General features: G+C 63.9%; 7 pseudogenes; all 7 read left to right on the forward strand.

The window, feature by feature from the left end:
• On the forward strand, positions 1 to 120 carry LOC142876250 (uncharacterized; annotated as a pseudogene).
• A 3463-nt stretch (positions 121 to 3583) lies between these two features.
• LOC142876252 (uncharacterized) lies at positions 3584 to 3703 on the forward strand (annotated as a pseudogene).
• A 3445-nt stretch (positions 3704 to 7148) lies between these two features.
• LOC142876189 (uncharacterized) lies at positions 7149 to 7267 on the forward strand (annotated as a pseudogene).
• A 3445-nt stretch (positions 7268 to 10712) lies between these two features.
• LOC142876253 (uncharacterized) lies at positions 10713 to 10832 on the forward strand (annotated as a pseudogene).
• Positions 10833 to 14301: 3469 nt separating this feature from the next.
• LOC142876254 (uncharacterized) lies at positions 14302 to 14421 on the forward strand (annotated as a pseudogene).
• Positions 14422 to 17866: 3445 nt separating this feature from the next.
• Positions 17867 to 17985, forward strand: LOC142876190 (uncharacterized; annotated as a pseudogene).
• A 3464-nt stretch (positions 17986 to 21449) lies between these two features.
• LOC142876023 (uncharacterized) lies at positions 21450 to 21568 on the forward strand (annotated as a pseudogene).
• Positions 21569 to 21866: the final 298 nt, after the last annotated feature.

Genomic DNA, 21866 nt, shown 5'->3' on the forward strand with positions numbered 1-21866 from the left:
GTCTAGGGCCACACCACCCTGAACGCCCCCCGATCTCGTCTGGTCTCGGAAGCTAAGCAGGGTCGGGCCCGGTCAGTACTTGGATGGGAGACCGCCTGGGAATACCGGGGGCCACAGGCTGCTTCTTTTTTTTTTTTTTTTTTTTTGCCTCTTGTTCTGTCCCCTTTCTGGGAGCGCGGCGGCGGCCCGGGGTGGGGGTGACCCCAACCCTCAGCGCCCGCCGCGGTGCCTGGCGCCTCAGCCCGCACCGTGGGGCCTCCTCTTGTCCCAAGCCGCGACACCGCCGCCACGCGGCAGCATGCGTGGCATCTGGACTGTCAGGTCTCAGACCAAAGGTCTGCTCTGTGGGAACAGACACGCTGGAGAAAACCTTGAGAGTCTGAGAGGGGAGGGAGTTCCAGAAGAAGGCCAGGATGTCATTTTGAGGGAGTATGTGACCAGAACTCGTCCCGTTGCTTTTGGGGGTTCTATGGGCTCCACGCAGGAATCTTTGGTGGTGGCACCTGATGTTGGGGGATCCGGAGTCACACCCAGACCTGCTCCACAGGCCTCCTTTTACTTTTCTCTTCGGATTCATGATTTTTAAAAAGTGTCTCTTACCTCTATGATTGCATTTTCTTTTCTCTCTCTTTTCAAGCAGATGATGGGAGTACAAGTATTCAGGTGACATGTGTTGCCCGTGCACCCCTCCCCCCTGTGTTCTCATTCATATACCTCTCATGTTGTTCCAGCGTATTGTGGGGGTACCAGTGTTAAGGTCGGGTACAGTTGCCCTCTCCAAGCCTCCCCCCTGGGGTCAGAGCTTCAAGTGCGCCCATCCCCCAGTCGGTGCGCACCCACCCCATTCCTAATGGATGTGGATGCCCATCGCCTCCCCCCACCCGCCCGACACCCACCCGATGAAGGTGATTCCTCTCCGTCCACTTAGGTGTCCATCCGTTCGTACCAATTTGCTGGTGAGCGCGCTCACGTGGTGCTCGTGTGTCCATTCTTGGGATACCTGGCTTACTGGAACGGGTTCCAGCTCTGGCCAGGAGAACACGAGAGGCGCCCTCTCACCGCTGCTCCTCACAGCCGAATGGCACTCCGTGGTGTCCACGCGCCACATTTTATTAATGCACTCCTGGATGGATGGGCACTCGGGTCGCTTCCACGTCTTTGCGATTGTGAATTGTGCCCTAACTGTCACTCTACCCCTTACCCAGCCCGTCTCCTCTGCCCCTGCCTGACGCACTCCTCCCCGGCCAGGCCCGTCACTGTCCTGGGCCCCCGCCTGACCGGCTCCTCCCCGCCCGGCCTGTCACCGTCCTCTGCCCCTGCCTGACATGCTCCTTCCCGCCCGGCCTCTCACCGTCCTCGGCCCCTGCCTGACCGGCTCCTCCGTCGCCTGGGCCTTCCAAGGGCTTGGTGTGGAGGCTGCTTCCAGGAAGCCCTCCAGAAACCCGGCAGCAGGGTGGCCGCAGCAGTCTCCAGCAGCCTTCCCTAAGTCGAGTGCGGGGGACGTGCCCCCGCTGTGCCGCGGGGGGCCCAGCCTGGTGTCTTCCCTGATGCCCTGCGGCTGCCGGCTGGGGCTGCCGCTCCCCGCGAGGGGAGAGCCGCGGAGGTGGGGACCGCCTCCTGATGGGGACGTACGTACACGCAGCTCTCCACGTCGGATCCCGGGGCTCTCTGTCCTGCCCGAAGGCCCAGCGGGCCTGCGGGTCCTTAGAGTGGCAAAAACATCCGAAAGCTGAGACTGAGGGTCCGGTGGGTGTCTGCACTTTTGTGCTGGGCACCCCAGGGAGGCCCGGGGGCTGGCTGGACAACGTGGTCTGCTGGGCGGGGGGGGTTGGAGGAGCAACTGATGCCCTTCGCACCTTGGGTAGCAAGAGTCTGAGGTGTCTCTGAGCCCTGTGCCATGTCCGGGGGCGGGGCGCGGGGGGGGGAGGAGGAGGAGGAGGAGGAGGTGGGAAGGGCCGGGGCCTGCAGTCCTGTTCCCGGGGTGGCACGGCAAGTGGCTTCTTCCACAGGCTGCTTGGCCTGGGCTCCCTGCACCTGGGCCTTTGGGGGACTGGCCCTGTGCTTGCCAACACTTCCTGCAGGGACCCAGAGCTGGGAGGTGGCATCTCTCAGCCCTGGGTCGGGCAGAGCCCCAGCGGGCCATGCCCACAACCTCTCTCAGCACCGGTCCCCCAGAAGGCTCCTTTGGGACCAGGATTCTCTTGCGGTGACTCTTTAAGGTCTGGCCCCTGGATGGAGGGGCACCAGGAGTAGAGGAGCAGGAAGGGGAAGGGGGTGGCCATGCGAGGGGACACTTTGAGGCCAAGTCCCAGCTTCAGCCTGATCCTCCTGGGAACCCCGCTCTGAGACAAGGAGCCGGGCTTCGCATTCCCACAGCAGCCAGTCGTGGGCTGAGGACACCTGGGGCCTTGGGAACTCCCTGGCTTCTCCTTGGTTTAACATCTAGAGCTGCTTGTGAATCGGGCCGCCACACACACCCGAGTGCAGGTGTCTTCCGCACAGACTGCGGGCCTCGCTCTTCTGAACGCCGCTAGCTCGCCACCCACCCACGGGTGAACCTGGTCAGGGTGCTTTCTCTCGGGGGCAGACTCTTTTCCGGGCGGGCTACCGGTGTCTCTGTTTGCTCGTTTCTTTCTTCCATTTCGGGAAAGGCTTCCTTGCTGGGTGTGGAAATCTCCTATGCCTTCCCTCGCCTATTCTGTCAGCTTTCAAATTCTCTTTCAGTTGCCACCCTCACAGATGGATTAGGAAACTCTTTCCGGTGCACTCATTAGTGAAATGACCTCAATGAAGCTGGAATCCAATATCAAATGGCCGATTTTTAGCGAGTCCACACGCCAGGGTGGTCGGGGTCCAATGCAGCCCCGGCCAGGCCCAGGCCCCTTGGACCGGGCCACAGGAGGACACAGAGGAGGGTCCCGGCCCCCACGAAGCGGTGCCGGCGGTTCTCCAGGGGCTTGGGCGTTTTCCAGAGGTAGGAGATGGAGGGGACTGATTTCTTCAGCGCCCCACAAACCACGCCACCCCACCCCACCCATGGGACACATCCCCAGAGAGAGACGCCCCATACACTGGCTCCCCTCCCCCTTGCGCTGTGCCCCAGCCCTGGCCCGGGGGAATAGGCGGCAGCCCACCCACAGGGCGAGGGGGGGCACAGCTGAAAGGGGTTGTGGGGGAGGGCGGCCCCTGGCTGGGGTCAAAGGGCGCGCGCGTGCGCAGTCAGCGTCAGCGGCGGCGACGCGCTGGGGGTGGGCAGCGGGTAGGTGAAGGAGGCCGGGCGAGGAGACGAGGGGGGCTGGGAGGGCTCCACCTTGGCGAGTCCAGCCGTGGAGGCGCATCTTGTGTGAGTGTGAGTGAGTGTGAGTGTGTGTGTGTGTGTATAGAGAGACAGCCCCCCGCCCCGCCCCGCCCATCACCCCCGTCCCTGGGAGCCCACGGGACCCGGCCGGCGAGCTCAACAGGCCCGGCCCGGCGCGGGGCCTGGGGCGGGAGGTGGCGGCGGCGGCGGCGGCGGCGGCGGCGGCGGGGGGAAAGCGCAGAGAGGCTCGGCTTCTTGAGCGGGGCAGGGGCGCCCTCCGCCGCCGTCTAGGGCCACACCACCCTGAACGCCCCCCGATCTCGTCTGGTCTCGGAAGCTAAGCAGGGTCGGGCCCGGTCAGTACTTGGATGGGAGACCGCCTGGGAATACCGGGGGCCACAGGCTGCTTCTTTTTTTTTTTTTTTTTTTTTGCCTCTTGTTCTGTCCCCTTTCTGGGAGCGCGGCGGCGGCCCGGGGTGGGGGTGACCCCAACCCTCAGCGCCCGCCGCGGTGCCTGGCGCCTCAGCCCGCACCGTGGGGCCTCCTCTTGTCCCAAGCCGCGACACCGCCGCCACGCGGCAGCATGCGTGGCATCTGGACTGTCAGGTCTCAGACCAAAGGTCTGCTCTGTGGGAACAGACACGCTGGAGAAAACCTTGAGAGTCTGAGAGGGGAGGGAGTTCCAGAAGAAGGCCAGGATGTCATTTTGAGGGAGTATGTGACCAGAACTCGTCCCGTTGCTTTTGGGGGTTCTATGGGCTCCACGCAGGAATCTTTGGTGGTGGCACCTGATGTTGGGGGATCCGGAGTCACACCCAGACCTGCTCCACAGGCCTCCTTTTACTTTTCTCTTCGGATTCATGATTTTTAAAAAGTGTCTCTTACCTCTATGATTGCATTTTCTTTTCTCTCTCTTTTCAAGCAGATGATGGGAGTACAAGTATTCAGGTGACATGTGTTGCCCGTGCACCCCTCCCCCCTGTGTTCTCATTCATATACCTCTCATGTTGTTCCAGCGTATTGTGGGGGTACCAGTGTTAAGGTCGGGTACAGTTGCCCTCTCCAAGCCTCCCCCCTGGGGTCAGAGCTTCAAGTGCGCCCATCCCCCAGTCGGTGCGCACCCACCCCATTCCTAATGGATGTGGATGCCCATCGCCTCCCCCCACCCGCCCGACACCCACCCGATGAAGGTGATTCCTCTCCGTCCACTTAGGTGTCCATCCGTTCGTACCAATTTGCTGGTGAGCGCGCTCACGTGGTGCTCGTGTGTCCATTCTTGGGATACCTGGCTTACTGGAACGGGTTCCAGCTCTGGCCAGGAGAACACGAGAGGCGCCCTCTCACCGCTGCTCCTCACAGCCGAATGGCACTCCGTGGTGTCCACGCGCCACATTTTATTAATGCACTCCTGGATGGATGGGCACTCGGGTCGCTTCCACGTCTTTGCGATTGTGAATTGTGCCCTAACTGTCACTCTACCCCTTACCCAGCCCGTCTCCTCTGCCCCTGCCTGACGCACTCCTCCCCGGCCAGGCCCGTCACTGTCCTGGGCCCCCGCCTGACCGGCTCCTCCCCGCCCGGCCTGTCACCGTCCTCTGCCCCTGCCTGACATGCTCCTTCCCGCCCGGCCTCTCACCGTCCTCGGCCCCTGCCTGACCGGCTCCTCCGTCGCCTGGGCCTTCCAAGGGCTTGGTGTGGAGGCTGCTTCCAGGAAGCCCTCCAGAAACCCGGCAGCAGGGTGGCCGCAGCAGTCTCCAGCAGCCTTCCCTAAGTCGAGTGCGGGGGACGTGCCCCCGCTGTGCCGCGGGGGGCCCAGCCTGGTGTCTTCCCTGATGCCCTGCGGCTGCCGGCTGGGGCTGCCGCTCCCCGCGAGGGGAGAGCCGCGGAGGTGGGGACCGCCTCCTGATGGGGACGTACGTACACGCAGCTCTCCACGTCGGATCCCGGGGCTCTCTGTCCTGCCCGAAGGCCCAGCGGGCCTGCGGGTCCTTAGAGTGGCAAAAACATCCGAAAGCTGAGACTGAGGGTCCGGTGGGTGTCTGCACTTTTGTGCTGGGCACCCCAGGGAGGCCCGGGGGCTGGCTGGACAACGTGGTCTGCTGGGCGGGGGGGGTTGGAGGAGCAACTGATGCCCTTCGCACCTTGGGTAGCAAGAGTCTGAGGTGTCTCTGAGCCCTGTGCCATGTCCGGGGGCGGGGCGCGGGGGGGGGAGGAGGAGGAGGAGGAGGAGGTGGGAAGGGCCGGGGCCTGCAGTCCTGTTCCCGGGGTGGCACGGCAAGTGGCTTCTTCCACAGGCTGCTTGGCCTGGGCTCCCTGCACCTGGGCCTTTGGGGGACTGGCCCTGTGCTTGCCAACACTTCCTGCAGGGACCCAGAGCTGGGAGGTGGCATCTCTCAGCCCTGGGTCGGGCAGAGCCCCAGCGGGCCATGCCCACAACCTCTCTCAGCACCGGTCCCCCAGAAGGCTCCTTTGGGACCAGGATTCTCTTGCGGTGACTCTTTAAGGTCTGGCCCCTGGATGGAGGGGCACCAGGAGTAGAGGAGCAGGAAGGGGAAGGGGGTGGCCATGCGAGGGGACACTTTGAGGCCAAGTCCCAGCTTCAGCCTGATCCTCCTGGGAACCCCGCTCTGAGACAAGGAGCCGGGCTTCGCATTCCCACAGCAGCCAGTCGTGGGCTGAGGACACCTGGGGCCTTGGGAACTCCCTGGCTTCTCCTTGGTTTAACATCTAGAGCTGCTTGTGAATCGGGCCGCCACACACACCCGAGCGCAGGTGTCTTCCGCACAGACTGCGGGCCTCGCTCTTCTGAACGCCGCTAGCTCGCCACCCACCCACGGGTGAACCTGGTCAGGGTGCTTTCTCTCGGGGGCAGACTCTTTTCCGGGCGGGCTACCGGTGTCTCTGTTTGCTCGTTTCTTTCTTCCATTTCGGGAAAGGCTTCCTTGCTGGGTGTGGAAATCTCCTATGCCTTCCCTCGCCTATTCTGTCAGCTTTCAAATTCTCTTTCAGTTGCCACCCTCACAGATGGATTAGGAAACTCTTTCCGGTGCACTCATTAGTGAAATGACCTCAATGAAGCTGGAATCCAATATCTAATGGCCGATTTTTAGCGAGTCCACACGCCAGGGTGGTCGGGGTCCAATGCAGCCCCGGCCAGGCCCAGGCCCCTTGGACCGGGCCACAGGAGGACACAGAGGAGGGTCCCGGCCCCCACGAAGCGGTGCCGGCGGTTCTCCACGGGCTTGGGCGTTTTCCAGAGGTAGGAGATGGAGGGGACTGATTTCTTCAGCGCCCCACAAACCACGCCACCCCACCCCACCCATGGGACACATCCCCAGAGAGAGACGCCCCATACACTGGCTCCCCTCCCCCTTGCGCTGTGCCCCAGCCCTGGCCCGGGGGAATAGGCGGCAGCCCACCCACAGGGCGAGGGGGGGCACAGCTGAAAGGGGTTGTGGGGGAGGGCGGCCCCTGGCTGGGGTCAAAGGGCGCGCGCGTGCGCAGTCAGCGTCAGCGGCGGCGACGCGCTGGGGGTGGGCAGCGGGTAGGTGAAGGAGGCCGGGCGAGGAGACGAGGGGGGCTGGGAGGGCTCCACCTTGGCGAGTCCAGCCGTGGAGGCGCATCTTGTGTGAGTGTGAGTGAGTGTGAGTGTGTGTGTGTGTGTATAGAGAGACAGCCCCCCGCCCCGCCCCGCCCATCACCCCCGTCCCTGGGAGCCCACGGGACCCGGCCGGCGAACTCAACAGGCCCGGCCTGGCGCGGGGCCTGGGGCGGGAGGCGGCGGCGGCGGCGGCGGGAAAGCGCAGAGAGGCTCGGCTTCTTGAGCGGGGCAGGGGCGCCCTCCGCCGCCGTCTAGGGCCACACCACCCTGAACGCCCCCGATCTCGTCTGGTCTCGGAAGCTAAGCAGGGTCGGGCCCGGTCAGTACTTGGATGGGAGACTGCCTGGGAATACCGGGGGCCACAGGCTGCTTCTTTTTTTTTTTTTTTTTTTTTTTGCCTCTTGTTCTGTCCCCTTTCTGGGAGCGCGGCGGCGGCCCGGGGTGGGGGTGACCCCAACCCTCAGCGCCCGCCGCGCTGCCTGGCGCCTCAGCCCGCACCGTGGGGCCTCCTCTTGTCCCAAGCCGCGACACCGCCGCCACGCGGCAGCATGCGTGGCATCTGGACTGTCAGGTCTCAGACCAAAGGTCTGCTCTGTGGGAACAGACACGCTGGAGAAAACCTTGAGAGTCTGAGAGGGGAGGGAGTTCCAGAAGAAGGCCAGGATGTCATTTTGAGGGAGTATGTGACCAGAACTCGTCCCGTTGCTTTTGGGGGTTCTATGGGCTCCACGCAGGAATCTTTGGTGGTGGCACCTGATGTTGGGGGATCCGGAGTCACACCCAGACCTGCTCCACAGGCCTCCTTTTACTTTTCTCTTCGGATTCATGATTTTTAAAAAGTGTCTCTTACCTCTATGATTGCATTTTCTTTTCTCTCTCTTTTCAAGCAGATGATGGGAGTACAAGTATTCAGGTGACATGTGTTGCCCGTGCACCCCTCCCCCCTGTGTTCTCATTCATATACCTCTCATGTTGTTCCAGCGTATTGTGGGGGTACCAGTGTTAAGGTCGGGTACAGTTGCCCTCTCCAAGCCTCCCCCCTGGGGTCAGAGCTTCAAGTGCGCCCATCCCCCAGTCGGTGCGCACCCACCCCATTCCTAATGGATGTGGATGCCCATCGCCTCCCCCCACCCGCCCGACACCCACCCGATGAAGGTGATTCCTCTCCGTCCACTTAGGTGTCCATCCGTTCGTACCAATTTGCTGGTGAGCGCGCTCACGTGGTGCTCGTGTGTCCATTCTTGGGATACCTGGCTTACTGGAACGGGTTCCAGCTCTGGCCAGGAGAACACGAGAGGCGCCCTCTCACCGCTGCTCCTCACAGCCGAATGGCACTCCGTGGTGTCCACGCGCCACATTTTATTAATGCACTCCTGGATGGATGGGCACTCGGGTCGCTTCCACGTCTTTGCGATTGTGAATTGTGCCCTAACTGTCACTCTACCCCTTACCCAGCCCGTCTCCTCTGCCCCTGCCTGACGCACTCCTCCCCGGCCAGGCCCGTCACTGTCCTGGGCCCCCGCCTGACCGGCTCCTCCCCGCCCGGCCTGTCACCGTCCTCTGCCCCTGCCTGACATGCTCCTTCCCGCCCGGCCTCTCACCGTCCTCGGCCCCTGCCTGACCGGCTCCTCCGTCGCCTGGGCCTTCCAAGGGCTTGGTGTGGAGGCTGCTTCCAGGAAGCCCTCCAGAAACCCGGCAGCAGGGTGGCCGCAGCAGTCTCCAGCAGCCTTCCCTAAGTCGAGTGCGGGGGACGTGCCCCCGCTGTGCCGCGGGGGGCCCAGCCTGGTGTCTTCCCTGATGCCCTGCGGCTGCCGGCTGGGGCTGCCGCTCCCCGCGAGGGGAGAGCCGCGGAGGTGGGGACCGCCTCCTGATGGGGACGTACGTACACGCAGCTCTCCACGTCGGATCCCGGGGCTCTCTGTCCTGCCCGAAGGCCCAGCGGGCCTGCGGGTCCTTAGAGTGGCAAAAACATCTGAAAGCTGAGACTGAGGGTCCGGTGGGTGTCTGCACTTTTGTGCTGGGCACCCCAGGGAGGCCCGGGGGCTGGCTGGACAACGTGGTCTGCTGGGCGGGGGGGGGTTGGAGGAGCAACTGATGCCCTTCGCACCTTGGGTAGCAAGAGTCTGAGGTGTCTCTGAGCCCTGTGCCATGTCCGGGGGGGGGGGGGCGCGGGGGGGGGAGGAGGAGGAGGAGGAGGAGGTGGGAAGGGCCGGGGCCTGCAGTCCTGTTCCCGGGGTGGCACGGCAAGTGGCTTCTTCCACAGGCTGCTTGGCCTGGGCTCCCTGCACCTGGGCCTTTGGGGGACTGGCCCTGTGCTTGCCAACACTTCCTGCAGGGACCCAGAGCTGGGAGGTGGCATCTCTCAGCCCTGGGTCGGGCAGAGCCCCAGCGGGCCATGCCCACAACCTCTCTCAGCACCGGTCCCCCAGAAGGCTCCTTTGGGACCAGGATTCTCTTGCGGTGACTCTTTAAGGTCTGGCCCCTGGATGGAGGGGCACCAGGAGTAGAGGAGCAGGAAGGGGAAGGGGGTGGCCATGCGAGGGGACACTTTGAGGCCAAGTCCCAGCTTCAGCCTGATCCTCCTGGGAACCCCGCTCTGAGACAAGGAGCCGGGCTTCGCATTCCCACAGCAGCCAGTCGTGGGCTGAGGACACCTGGGGCCTTGGGAACTCCCTGGCTTCTCCTTGGTTTAACATCTAGAGCTGCTTGTGAATCGGGCCGCCACACACACCCGAGTGCAGGTGTCTTCCGCACAGACTGCGGGCCTCGCTCTTCTGAACGCCGCTAGCTCGCCACCCACCCACGGGTGAACCTGGTCAGGGTGCTTTCTCTCGGGGGCAGACTCTTTTCCGGGCGGGCTACCGGTGTCTCTGTTTGCTCGTTTCTTTCTTCCATTTCGGGAAAGGCTTCCTTGCTGGGTGTGGAAATCTCCTATGCCTTCCCTCGCCTATTCTGTCAGCTTTCAAATTCTCTTTCAGTTGCCACCCTCACAGATGGATTAGGAAACTCTTTCCGGTGCACTCATTAGTGAAATGACCTCAATGAAGCTGGAATCCAATATCAAATGGCCGATTTTTAGCGAGTCCACACGCCAGGGTGGTCGGGGTCCAATGCAGCCCCGGCCAGGCCCAGGCCCCTTGGACCGGGCCACAGGAGGACACAGAGGAGGGTCCCGGCCCCCACGAAGCGGTGCCGGCGGTTCTCCAGGGGCTTGGGCGTTTTCCAGAGGTAGGAGATGGAGGGGACTGATTTCTTCAGCGCCCCACAAACCACGCCACCCCACCCCACCCATGGGACACATCCCCAGAGAGAGACGCCCCATACACTGGCTCCCCTCCCCCTTGCGCTGTGCCCCAGCCCTGGCCCGGGGGAATAGGCGGCAGCCCACCCACAGGGCGAGGGGGGGCACAGCTGAAAGGGGTTGTGGGGGAGGGCGGCCCCTGGCTGGGGTCAAAGGGCGCGCGCGTGCGCAGTCAGCGTCAGCGGCGGCGACGCGCTGGGGGTGGGCAGCGGGTAGGTGAAGGAGGCCGGGCGAGGAGACGAGGGGGGCTGGGAGGGCTCCACCTTGGCGAGTCCAGCCGTGGAGGCGCATCTTGTGTGAGTGTGAGTGAGTGTGAGTGTGTGTGTGTGTGTATAGAGAGACAGCCCCCCGCCCCGCCCCGCCCATCACCCCCGTCCCTGGGAGCCCACGGGACCCGGCCGGCGAGCTCAACAGGCCCGGCCCGGCGCGGGGCCTGGGGCGGGAGGCGGCGGCGGGGGGAAAGCGCAGAGAGGCTCGGCTTCTTGAGCGGGGCAGGGGCGCCCTCCGCCGCCGTCTAGGGCCACACCACCCTGAACGCCCCCCGATCTCGTCTGGTCTCGGAAGCTAAGCAGGGTCGGGCCCGGTCAGTACTTGGATGGGAGACCGCCTGGGAATACCGGGGGCCACAGGCTGCTTCTTTTTTTTTTTTTTTTTTTTTGCCTCTTGTTCTGTCCCCTTTCTGGGAGCGCGGCGGCGGCCCGGGGTGGGGGTGACCCCAACCCTCAGCGCCCGCCGCGGTGCCTGGCGCCTCAGCCCGCACCGTGGGGCCTCCTCTTGTCCCAAGCCGCGACACCGCCGCCACGCGGCAGCATGCGTGGCATCTGGACTGTCAGGTCTCAGACCAAAGGTCTGCTCTGTGGGAACAGACACGCTGGAGAAAACCTTGAGAGTCTGAGAGGGGAGGGAGTTCCAGAAGAAGGCCAGGATGTCATTTTGAGGGAGTATGTGACCAGAACTCGTCCCGTTGCTTTTGGGGGTTCTATGGGCTCCACGCAGGAATCTTTGGTGGTGGCACCTGATGTTGGGGGATCCGGAGTCACACCCAGACCTGCTCCACAGGCCTCCTTTTACTTTTCTCTTCGGATTCATGATTTTTAAAAAGTGTCTCTTACCTCTATGATTGCATTTTCTTTTCTCTCTCTTTTCAAGCAGATGATGGGAGTACAAGTATTCAGGTGACATGTGTTGCCCGTGCACCCCTCCCCCCTGTGTTCTCATTCATATACCTCTCATGTTGTTCCAGCGTATTGTGGGGGTACCAGTGTTAAGGTCGGGTACAGTTGCCCTCTCCAAGCCTCCCCCCTGGGGTCAGAGCTTCAAGTGCGCCCATCCCCCAGTCGGTGCGCACCCACCCCATTCCTAATGGATGTGGATGCCCATCGCCTCCCCCCACCCGCCCGACACCCACCCGATGAAGGTGATTCCTCTCCGTCCACTTAGGTGTCCATCCGTTCGTACCAATTTGCTGGTGAGCGCGCTCACGTGGTGCTCGTGTGTCCATTCTTGGGATACCTGGCTTACTGGAACGGGTTCCAGCTCTGGCCAGGAGAACACGAGAGGCGCCCTCTCACCGCTGCTCCTCACAGCCGAATGGCACTCCGTGGTGTCCACGCGCCACATTTTATTAATGCACTCCTGGATGGATGGGCACTCGGGTCGCTTCCACGTCTTTGCGATTGTGAATTGTGCCCTAACTGTCACTCTACCCCTTACCCAGCCCGTCTCCTCTGCCCCTGCCTGACGCACTCCTCCCCGGCCAGGCCCGTCACTGTCCTGGGCCCCCGCCTGACCGGCTCCTCCCCGCCCGGCCTGTCACCGTCCTCTGCCCCTGCCTGACATGCTCCTTCCCGCCCGGCCTCTCACCGTCCTCGGCCCCTGCCTGACCGGCTCCTCCGTCGCCTGGGCCTTCCAAGGGCTTGGTGTGGAGGCTGCTTCCAGGAAGCCCTCCAGAAACCCGGCAGCAGGGTGGCCGCAGCAGTCTCCAGCAGCCTTCCCTAAGTCGAGTGCGGGGGACGTGCCCCCGCTGTGCCGCGGGGGGCCCAGCCTGGTGTCTTCCCTGATGCCCTGCGGCTGCCGGCTGGGGCTGCCGCTCCCCGCGAGGGGAGAGCCGCGGAGGTGGGGACCGCCTCCTGATGGGGACGTACGTACACGCAGCTCTCCACGTCGGATCCCGGGGCTCTCTGTCCTGCCCGAAGGCCCAGCGGGCCTGCGGGTCCTTAGAGTGGCAAAAACATCCGAAAGCTGAGACTGAGGGTCCGGTGGGTGTCTGCACTTTTGTGCTGGGCACCCCAGGGAGGCCCGGGGGCTGGCTGGACAACGTGGTCTGCTGGGCGGGGGGGGTTGGAGGAGCAACTGATGCCCTTCGCACCTTGGGTAGCAAGAGTCTGAGGTGTCTCTGAGCCCTGTGCCATGTCCGGGGGCGGGGCGCGGGGGGGGGAGGAGGAGGAGGAGGAGGAGGTGGGAAGGGCCGGGGCCTGCAGTCCTGTTCCCGGGGTGGCACGGCAAGTGGCTTCTTCCACAGGCTGCTTGGCCTGGGCTCCCTGCACCTGGGCCTTTGGGGGACTGGCCCTGTGCTTGCCAACACTTCCTGCAGGGACCCAGAGCTGGGAGGTGGCATCTCTCAGCCCTGGGTCGGGCAGAGCCCCAGCGGGCCATGCCCACAACCTCTCTCAGCACCGGTCCCCCAGAAGGCTCCTTTGGGACCAGGATTCTCTTGCGGTGACTCTTTAAGGTCTGGCCCCTGGATGGAGGGGCACCAGGAGTAGAGGAGCAGGAAGGGGAAGGGGGTGGCCATGCGAGGGGACACTTTGAGGCCAAGTCCCAGCTTCAGCCTGATCCTCCTGGGAACCCCGCTCTGAGACAAGGAGCCGGGCTTCGCATTCCCACAGCAGCCAGTCGTGGGCTGAGGACACCTGGGGCCTTGGGAACTCCCTGGCTTCTCCTTGGTTTAACATCTAGAGCTGCTTGTGAATCGGGCCGCCACACACACCCGAGTGCAGGTGTCTTCCGCACAGACTGCGGGCCTCGCTCTTCTGAACGCCGCTAGCTCGCCACCCACCCACGGGTGAACCTGGTCAGGGTGCTTTCTCTCGGGGGCAGACTCTTTTCCGGGCGGGCTACCGGTGTCTCTGTTTGCTCGTTTCTTTCTTCCATTTCGGGAAAGGCTTCCTTGCTGGGTGTGGAAATCTCCTATGCCTTCCCTCGCCTATTCTGTCAGCTTTCAAATTCTCTTTCAGTTGCCACCCTCACAGATGGATTAGGAAACTCTTTCCGGTGCACTCATTAGTGAAATGACCTCAATGAAGCTGGAATCCAATATCAAATGGCCGATTTTTAGCGAGTCCACACGCCAGGGTGGTCGGGGTCCAATGCAGCCCCGGCCAGGCCCAGGCCCCTTGGACCGGGCCACAGGAGGACACAGAGGAGGGTCCCGGCCCCCACGAAGCGGTGCCGGCGGTTCTCCAGGGGCTTGGGCGTTTTCCAGAGGTAGGAGATGGAGGGGACTGATTTCTTCAGCGCCCCACAAACCACGCCACCCCACCCCACCCATGGGACACATCCCCAGAGAGAGACGCCCCATACACTGGCTCCCCTCCCCCTTGCGCTGTGCCCCAGCCCTGGCCCGGGGGAATAGGCGGCAGCCCACCCACAGGGCGAGGGGGGGCACAGCTGAAAGGGGTTGTGGGGGAGGGCGGCCCCTGGCTGGGGTCAAAGGGCGCGCGCGTGCGCAGTCAGCGTCAGCGGCGGCGACGCGCTGGGGGTGGGCAGCGGGTAGGTGAAGGAGGCCGGGCGAGGAGACGAGGGGGGCTGGGAGGGCTCCACCTTGGCGAGTCCAGCCGTGGAGGCGCATCTTGTGTGAGTGTGAGTGAGTGTGAGTGTGTGTGTGTGTGTATAGAGAGACAGCCCCCCGCCCCGCCCCGCCCATCACCCCCGTCCCTGGGAGCCCACGGGACCCGGCCGGCGAGCTCAACAGGCCCGGCCCGGCGCGGGGCCTGGGGCGGGAGGCGGCGGCGGCGGCGGCGGCGGCGGCGGCGGCGGCGGCGGGGGGAAAGCGCAGAGAGGCTCGGCTTCTTGAGCGGGGCAGGGGCGCCCTCCGCCGCCGTCTAGGGCCACACCACCCTGAACGCCCCCCGATCTCGTCTGGTCTCGGAAGCTAAGCAGGGTCGGGCCCGGTCAGTACTTGGATGGGAGACCGCCTGGGAATACCGGGGGCCACAGGCTGCTTCTTTTTTTTTTTTTTTTTTTTTGCCTCTTGTTCTGTCCCCTTTCTGGGAGCGCGGCGGCGGCCCGGTGTGGGGGTGACCCCAACCCTCAGCGCCCGCCGCGGTGCCTGGCGCCTCAGCCCGCACCGTGGGGCCTCCTCTTGTCCCAAGCCGCGACACCGCCGCCACGCGGCAGCATGCGTGGCATCTGGACTGTCAGGTCTCAGACCAAAGGTCTGCTCTGTGGGAACAGACACGCTGGAGAAAACCTTGAGAGTCTGAGAGGGGAGGGAGTTCCAGAAGAAGGCCAGGATGTCATTTTGAGGGAGTATGTGACCAGAACTCGTCCCGTTGCTTTTGGGGGTTCTATGGGCTCCACGCAGGAATCTTTGGTGGTGGCACCTGATGTTGGGGGATCCGGAGTCACACCCAGACCTGCTCCACAGGCCTCCTTTTACTTTTCTCTTCGGATTCATGATTTTTAAAAAGTGTCTCTTACCTCTATGATTGCATTTTCTTTTCTCTCTCTTTTCAAGCAGATGATGGGAGTACAAGTATTCAGGTGACATGTGTTGCCCGTGCACCCCTCCCCCCTGTGTTCTCATTCATATACCTCTCATGTTGTTCCAGCGTATTGTGGGGGTACCAGTGTTAAGGTCGGGTACAGTTGCCCTCTCCAAGCCTCCCCCCTGGGGTCAGAGCTTCAAGTGCGCCCATCCCCCAGTCGGTGCGCACCCACCCCATTCCTAATGGATGTGGATGCCCATCGCCTCCCCCCACCCGCCCGACACCCACCCGATGAAGGTGATTCCTCTCCGTCCACTTAGGTGTCCATCCGTTCGTACCAATTTGCTGGTGAGCGCGCTCACGTGGTGCTCGTGTGTCCATTCTTGGGATACCTGGCTTACTGGAACGGGTTCCAGCTCTGGCCAGGAGAACACGAGAGGCGCCCTCTCACCGCTGCTCCTCACAGCCGAATGGCACTCCGTGGTGTCCACGCGCCACATTTTATTAATGCACTCCTGGATGGATGGGCACTCGGGTCGCTTCCACGTCTTTGCGATTGTGAATTGTGCCCTAACTGTCACTCTACCCCTTACCCAGCCCGTCTCCTCTGCCCCTGCCTGACGCACTCCTCCCCGGCCAGGCCCGTCACTGTCCTGGGCCCCCGCCTGACCGGCTCCTCCCCGCCCGGCCTGTCACCGTCCTCTGCCCCTGCCTGACATGCTCCTTCCCGCCCGGCCTCTCACCGTCCTCGGCCCCTGCCTGACCGGCTCCTCCGTCGCCTGGGCCTTCCAAGGGCTTGGTGTGGAGGCTGCTTCCAGGAAGCCCTCCAGAAACCCGGCAGCAGGGTGGCCGCAGCAGTCTCCAGCAGCCTTCCCTAAGTCGAGTGCGGGGGACGTGCCCCCGCTGTGCCGCGGGGGGCCCAGCCTGGTGTCTTCCCTGATGCCCTGCGGCTGCCGGCTGGGGCTGCCGCTCCCCGCGAGGGGAGAGCCGCGGAGGTGGGGACCGCCTCCTGATGGGGACGTACGTACACGCAGCTCTCCACGTCGGATCCCGGGGCTCTCTGTCCTGCCCGAAGGCCCAGCGGGCCTGCGGGTCCTTAGAGTGGCAAAAACATCCGAAAGCTGAGACTGAGGGTCCGGTGGGTGTCTGCACTTTTGTGCTGGGCACCCCAGGGAGGCCCGGGGGCTGGCTGGACAACGTGGTCTGCTGGGCGGGGGGGGTTGGAGGAGCAACTGATGCCCTTCGCACCTTGGGTAGCAAGAGTCTGAGGTGTCTCTGAGCCCTGTGCCATGTCCGGGGGCGGGGCGCGGGGGGGGGAGGAGGAGGAGGAGGAGGAGGTGGGAAGGGCCGGGGCCTGCAGTCCTGTTCCCGGGGTGGCACGGCAAGTGGCTTCTTCCACAGGCTGCTTGGCCTGGGCTCCCTGCACCTGGGCCTTTGGGGGACTGGCCCTGTGCTTGCCAACACTTCCTGCAGGGACCCAGAGCTGGGAGGTGGCATCTCTCAGCCCTGGGTCGGGCAGAGCCCCAGCGGGCCATGCCCACAACCTCTCTCAGCACCGGTCCCCCAGAAGGCTCCTTTGGGACCAGGATTCTCTTGCGGTGACTCTTTAAGGTCTGGCCCCTGGATGGAGGGGCACCAGGAGTAGAGGAGCAGGAAGGGGAAGGGGGTGGCCATGCGAGGGGACACTTTGAGGCCAAGTCCCAGCTTCAGCCTGATCCTCCTGGGAACCCCGCTCTGAGACAAGGAGCCGGGCTTCGCATTCCCACAGCAGCCAGTCGTGGGCTGAGGACACCTGGGGCCTTGGGAACTCCCTGGCTTCTCCTTGGTTTAACATCTAGAGCTGCTTGTGAATCGGGCCGCCACACACACCCGAGCGCAGGTGTCTTCCGCACAGACTGCGGGCCTCGCTCTTCTGAACGCCGCTAGCTCGCCACCCACCCACGGGTGAACCTGGTCAGGGTGCTTTCTCTCGGGGGCAGACTCTTTTCCGGGCGGGCTACCGGTGTCTCTGTTTGCTCGTTTCTTTCTTCCATTTCGGGAAAGGCTTCCTTGCTGGGTGTGGAAATCTCCTATGCCTTCCCTCGCCTATTCTGTCAGCTTTCAAATTCTCTTTCAGTTGCCACCCTCACAGATGGATTAGGAAACTCTTTCCGGTGCACTCATTAGTGAAATGACCTCAATGAAGCTGGAATCCAATATCTAATGGCCGATTTTTAGCGAGTCCACACGCCAGGGTGGTCGGGGTCCAATGCAGCCCCGGCCAGGCCCAGGCCCCTTGGACCGGGCCACAGGAGGACACAGAGGAGGGTCCCGGCCCCCACGAAGCGGTGCCGGCGGTTCTCCACGGGCTTGGGCGTTTTCCAGAGGTAGGAGATGGAGGGGACTGATTTCTTCAGCGCCCCACAAACCACGCCACCCCACCCCACCCATGGGACACATCCCCAGAGAGAGACGCCCCATACACTGGCTCCCCTCCCCCTTGCGCTGTGCCCCAGCCCTGGCCCGGGGGAATAGGCGGCAGCCCACCCACAGGGCGAGGGGGGGCACAGCTGAAAGGGGTTGTGGGGGAGGGCGGCCCCTGGCTGGGGTCAAAGGGCGCGCGCGTGCGCAGTCAGCGTCAGCGGCGGCGACGCGCTGGGGGTGGGCAGCGGGTAGGTGAAGGAGGCCGGGCGAGGAGACGAGGGGGGCTGGGAGGGCTCCACCTTGGCGAGTCCAGCCGTGGAGGCGCATCTTGTGTGAGTGTGAGTGAGTGTGAGTGTGTGTGTGTGTGTATAGAGAGACAGCCCCCCGCCCCGCCCCGCCCATCACCCCCGTCCCTGGGAGCCCACGGGACCCGGCCGGCGAACTCAACAGGCCCGGCCTGGCGCGGGGCCTGGGGCGGGAGGCGGCGGCGGCGGCGGCGGGAAAGCGCAGAGAGGCTCGGCTTCTTGAGCGGGGCAGGGGCGCCCTCCGCCGCCGTCTAGGGCCACACCACCCTGAACGCCCCCGATCTCGTCTGGTCTCGGAAGCTAAGCAGGGTCGGGCCCGGTCAGTACTTGGATGGGAGACTGCCTGGGAATACCGGGGGCCACAGGCTGCTTCTTTTTTTTTTTTTTTTTTTTTTGCCTCTTGTTCTGTCCCCTTTCTGGGAGCGCGGCGGCGGCCCGGGGTGGGGGTGACCCCAACCCTCAGCGCCCGCCGCGCTGCCTGGCGCCTCAGCCCGCACCGTGGGGCCTCCTCTTGTCCCAAGCCGCGACACCGCCGCCACGCGGCAGCATGCGTGGCATCTGGACTGTCAGGTCTCAGACCAAAGGTCTGCTCTGTGGGAACAGACACGCTGGAGAAAACCTTGAGAGTCTGAGAGGGGAGGGAGTTCCAGAAGAAGGCCAGGATGTCATTTTGAGGGAGTATGTGACCAGAACTCGTCCCGTTGCTTTTGGGGGTTCTATGGGCTCCACGCAGGAATCTTTGGTGGTGGCACCTGATGTTGGGGGATCCGGAGTCACACCCAGACCTGCTCCACAGGCCTCCTTTTACTTTTCTCTTCGGATTCATGATTTTTAAAAAGTGTCTCTTACCTCTATGATTGCATTTTCTTTTCTCTCTCTTTTCAAGCAGATGATGGGAGTACAAGTATTCAGGTGACATGTGTTGCCCGTGCACCCCTCCCCCCTGTGTTCTCATTCATATACCTCTCATGTTGTTCCAGCGTATTGTGGGGGTACCAGTGTTAAGGTCGGGTACAGTTGCCCTCTCCAAGCCTCCCCCCTGGGGTCAGAGCTTCAAGTGCGCCCATCCCCCAGTCGGTGCGCACCCACCCCATTCCTAATGGATGTGGATGCCCATCGCCTCCCCCCACCCGCCCGACACCCACCCGATGAAGGTGATTCCTCTCCGTCCACTTAGGTGTCCATCCGTTCGTACCAATTTGCTGGTGAGCGCGCTCACGTGGTGCTCGTGTGTCCATTCTTGGGATACCTGGCTTACTGGAACGGGTTCCAGCTCTGGCCAGGAGAACACGAGAGGCGCCCTCTCACCGCTGCTCCTCACAGCCGAATGGCACTCCGTGGTGTCCACGCGCCACATTTTATTAATGCACTCCTGGATGGATGGGCACTCGGGTCGCTTCCACGTCTTTGCGATTGTGAATTGTGCCCTAACTGTCACTCTACCCCTTACCCAGCCCGTCTCCTCTGCCCCTGCCTGACGCACTCCTCCCCGGCCAGGCCCGTCACTGTCCTGGGCCCCCGCCTGACCGGCTCCTCCCCGCCCGGCCTGTCACCGTCCTCTGCCCCTGCCTGACATGCTCCTTCCCGCCCGGCCTCTCACCGTCCTCGGCCCCTGCCTGACCGGCTCCTCCGTCGCCTGGGCCTTCCAAGGGCTTGGTGTGGAGGCTGCTTCCAGGAAGCCCTCCAGAAACCCGGCAGCAGGGTGGCCGCAGCAGTCTCCAGCAGCCTTCCCTAAGTCGAGTGCGGGGGACGTGCCCCCGCTGTGCCGCGGGGGGCCCAGCCTGGTGTCTTCCCTGATGCCCTGCGGCTGCCGGCTGGGGCTGCCGCTCCCCGCGAGGGGAGAGCCGCGGAGGTGGGGACCGCCTCCTGATGGGGACGTACGTACACGCAGCTCTCCACGTCGGATCCCGGGGCTCTCTGTCCTGCCCGAAGGCCCAGCGGGCCTGCGGGTCCTTAGAGTGGCAAAAACATCTGAAAGCTGAGACTGAGGGTCCGGTGGGTGTCTGCACTTTTGTGCTGGGCACCCCAGGGAGGCCCGGGGGCTGGCTGGACAACGTGGTCTGCTGGGCGGGGGGGGGTTGGAGGAGCAACTGATGCCCTTCGCACCTTGGGTAGCAAGAGTCTGAGGTGTCTCTGAGCCCTGTGCCATGTCCGGGGGGGGGGGGCGCGGGGGGGGGAGGAGGAGGAGGAGGAGGAGGTGGGAAGGGCCGGGGCCTGCAGTCCTGTTCCCGGGGTGGCACGGCAAGTGGCTTCTTCCACAGGCTGCTTGGCCTGGGCTCCCTGCACCTGGGCCTTTGGGGGACTGGCCCTGTGCTTGCCAACACTTCCTGCAGGGACCCAGAGCTGGGAGGTGGCATCTCTCAGCCCTGGGTCGGGCAGAGCCCCAGCGGGCCATGCCCACAACCTCTCTCAGCACCGGTCCCCCAGAAGGCTCCTTTGGGACCAGGATTCTCTTGCGGTGACTCTTTAAGGTCTGGCCCCTGGATGGAGGGGCACCAGGAGTAGAGGAGCAGGAAGGGGAAGGGGGTGGCCATGCGAGGGGACACTTTGAGGCCAAGTCCCAGCTTCAGCCTGATCCTCCTGGGAACCCCGCTCTGAGACAAGGAGCCGGGCTTCGCATTCCCACAGCAGCCAGTCGTGGGCTGAGGACACCTGGGGCCTTGGGAACTCCCTGGCTTCTCCTTGGTTTAACATCTAGAGCTGCTTGTGAATCGGGCCGCCACACACACCCGAGTGCAGGTGTCTTCCGCACAGACTGCGGGCCTCGCTCTTCTGAACGCCGCTAGCTCGCCACCCACCCACGGGTGAACCTGGTCAGGGTGCTTTCTCTCGGGGGCAGACTCTTTTCCGGGCGGGCTACCGGTGTCTCTGTTTGCTCGTTTCTTTCTTCCATTTCGGGAAAGGCTTCCTTGCTGGGTGTGGAAATCTCCTATGCCTTCCCTCGCCTATTCTGTCAGCTTTCAAATTCTCTTTCAGTTGCCACCCTCACAGATGGATTAGGAAACTCTTTCCGGTGCACTCATTAGTGAAATGACCTCAATGAAGCTGGAATCCAATATCTAATGGCCGATTTTTAGCGAGTCCACACGCCAGGGTGGTCGGGGTCCAATGCAGCCCCGGCCAGGCCCAGGCCCCTTGGACCGGGCCACAGGAGGACACAGAGGAGGGTCCCGGCCCCCACGAAGCGGTGCCGGCGGTTCTCCACGGGCTTGGGCGTTTTCCAGAGGTAGGAGATGGAGGGGACTGATTTCTTCAGCGCCCCACAAACCACGCCACCCCACCCCACCCATGGGACACATCCCCAGAGAGAGACGCCCCATACACTGGCTCCCCTCCCCCTTGCGCTGTGCCCCAGCCCTGGCCCGGGGGAATAGGCGGCAGCCCACCCACAGGGCGAGGGGGGGCACAGCTGAAAGGGGTTGTGGGGGAGGGCGGCCCCTGGCTGGGGTCAAAGGGCGCGCGCGTGCGCAGTCAGCGTCAGCGGCGGCGACGCGCTGGGGGTGGGCAGCGGGTAGGTGAAGGAGGCCGGGCGAGGAGACGAGGGGGGCTGGGAGGGCTCCACCTTGGCGAGTCCAGCCGTGGAGGCGCATCTTGTGTGAGTGTGAGTGAGTGTGAGTGTGTGTGTGTGTGTATAGAGAGACAGCCCCCCGCCCCGCCCCGCCCATCACCCCCGTCCCTGGGAGCCCACGGGACCCGGCCGGCGAACTCAACAGGCCCGGCCCGGCGCGGGGCCTGGGGCGGGAGGCGGCGGCGGCGGCGGCGGCGGCGGCGGCGGCGGGAAAGCGCAGAGAGGCTCGGCTTCTTGAGCGGGGCAGGGGCGCCCTCCGCCGCCGTCTAGGGCCACACCACCCTGAACGCCCCCGATCTCGTGTGGTCTCGGAAGCTAAGCAGGGTCGGGCCCGGTCAGTACTTGGATGGGAGACCGCCTGGGAATACCGGGGGCCACAGGCTGCTTCTTTTTTTTTTTTTTTTGCCTCTTGTTCTGTCCCCTTTCTGGGAGCGCGGCGGCGGCCCGGGGTGGGGGTGACCCCAACCCTCAGCGCCCGCCGCGCTGCCTGGCGCCCCAGCCCGCACCGTGGGGCCTCCTCTTGTCCCAAGCCGCGACACCGCCGCCACGCGGCAGCATGCGTGGCATCTGGACTGTCAGGTCTCAGACCAAAGGTCTGCTCTGTGGGAACCGACACGCTGGAGAAAACCTTGAGAGTCTGAGAGGGGAGGGAGTTCCAGAAGAAGGCCAGGATGTCATTTT

This window comes from Microcebus murinus, chromosome 14 (genome assembly GCF_040939455.1).
Source record: "Microcebus murinus isolate Inina chromosome 14, M.murinus_Inina_mat1.0, whole genome shotgun sequence".
Lineage (NCBI taxonomy): Eukaryota > Metazoa > Chordata > Mammalia > Primates > Cheirogaleidae > Microcebus > Microcebus murinus.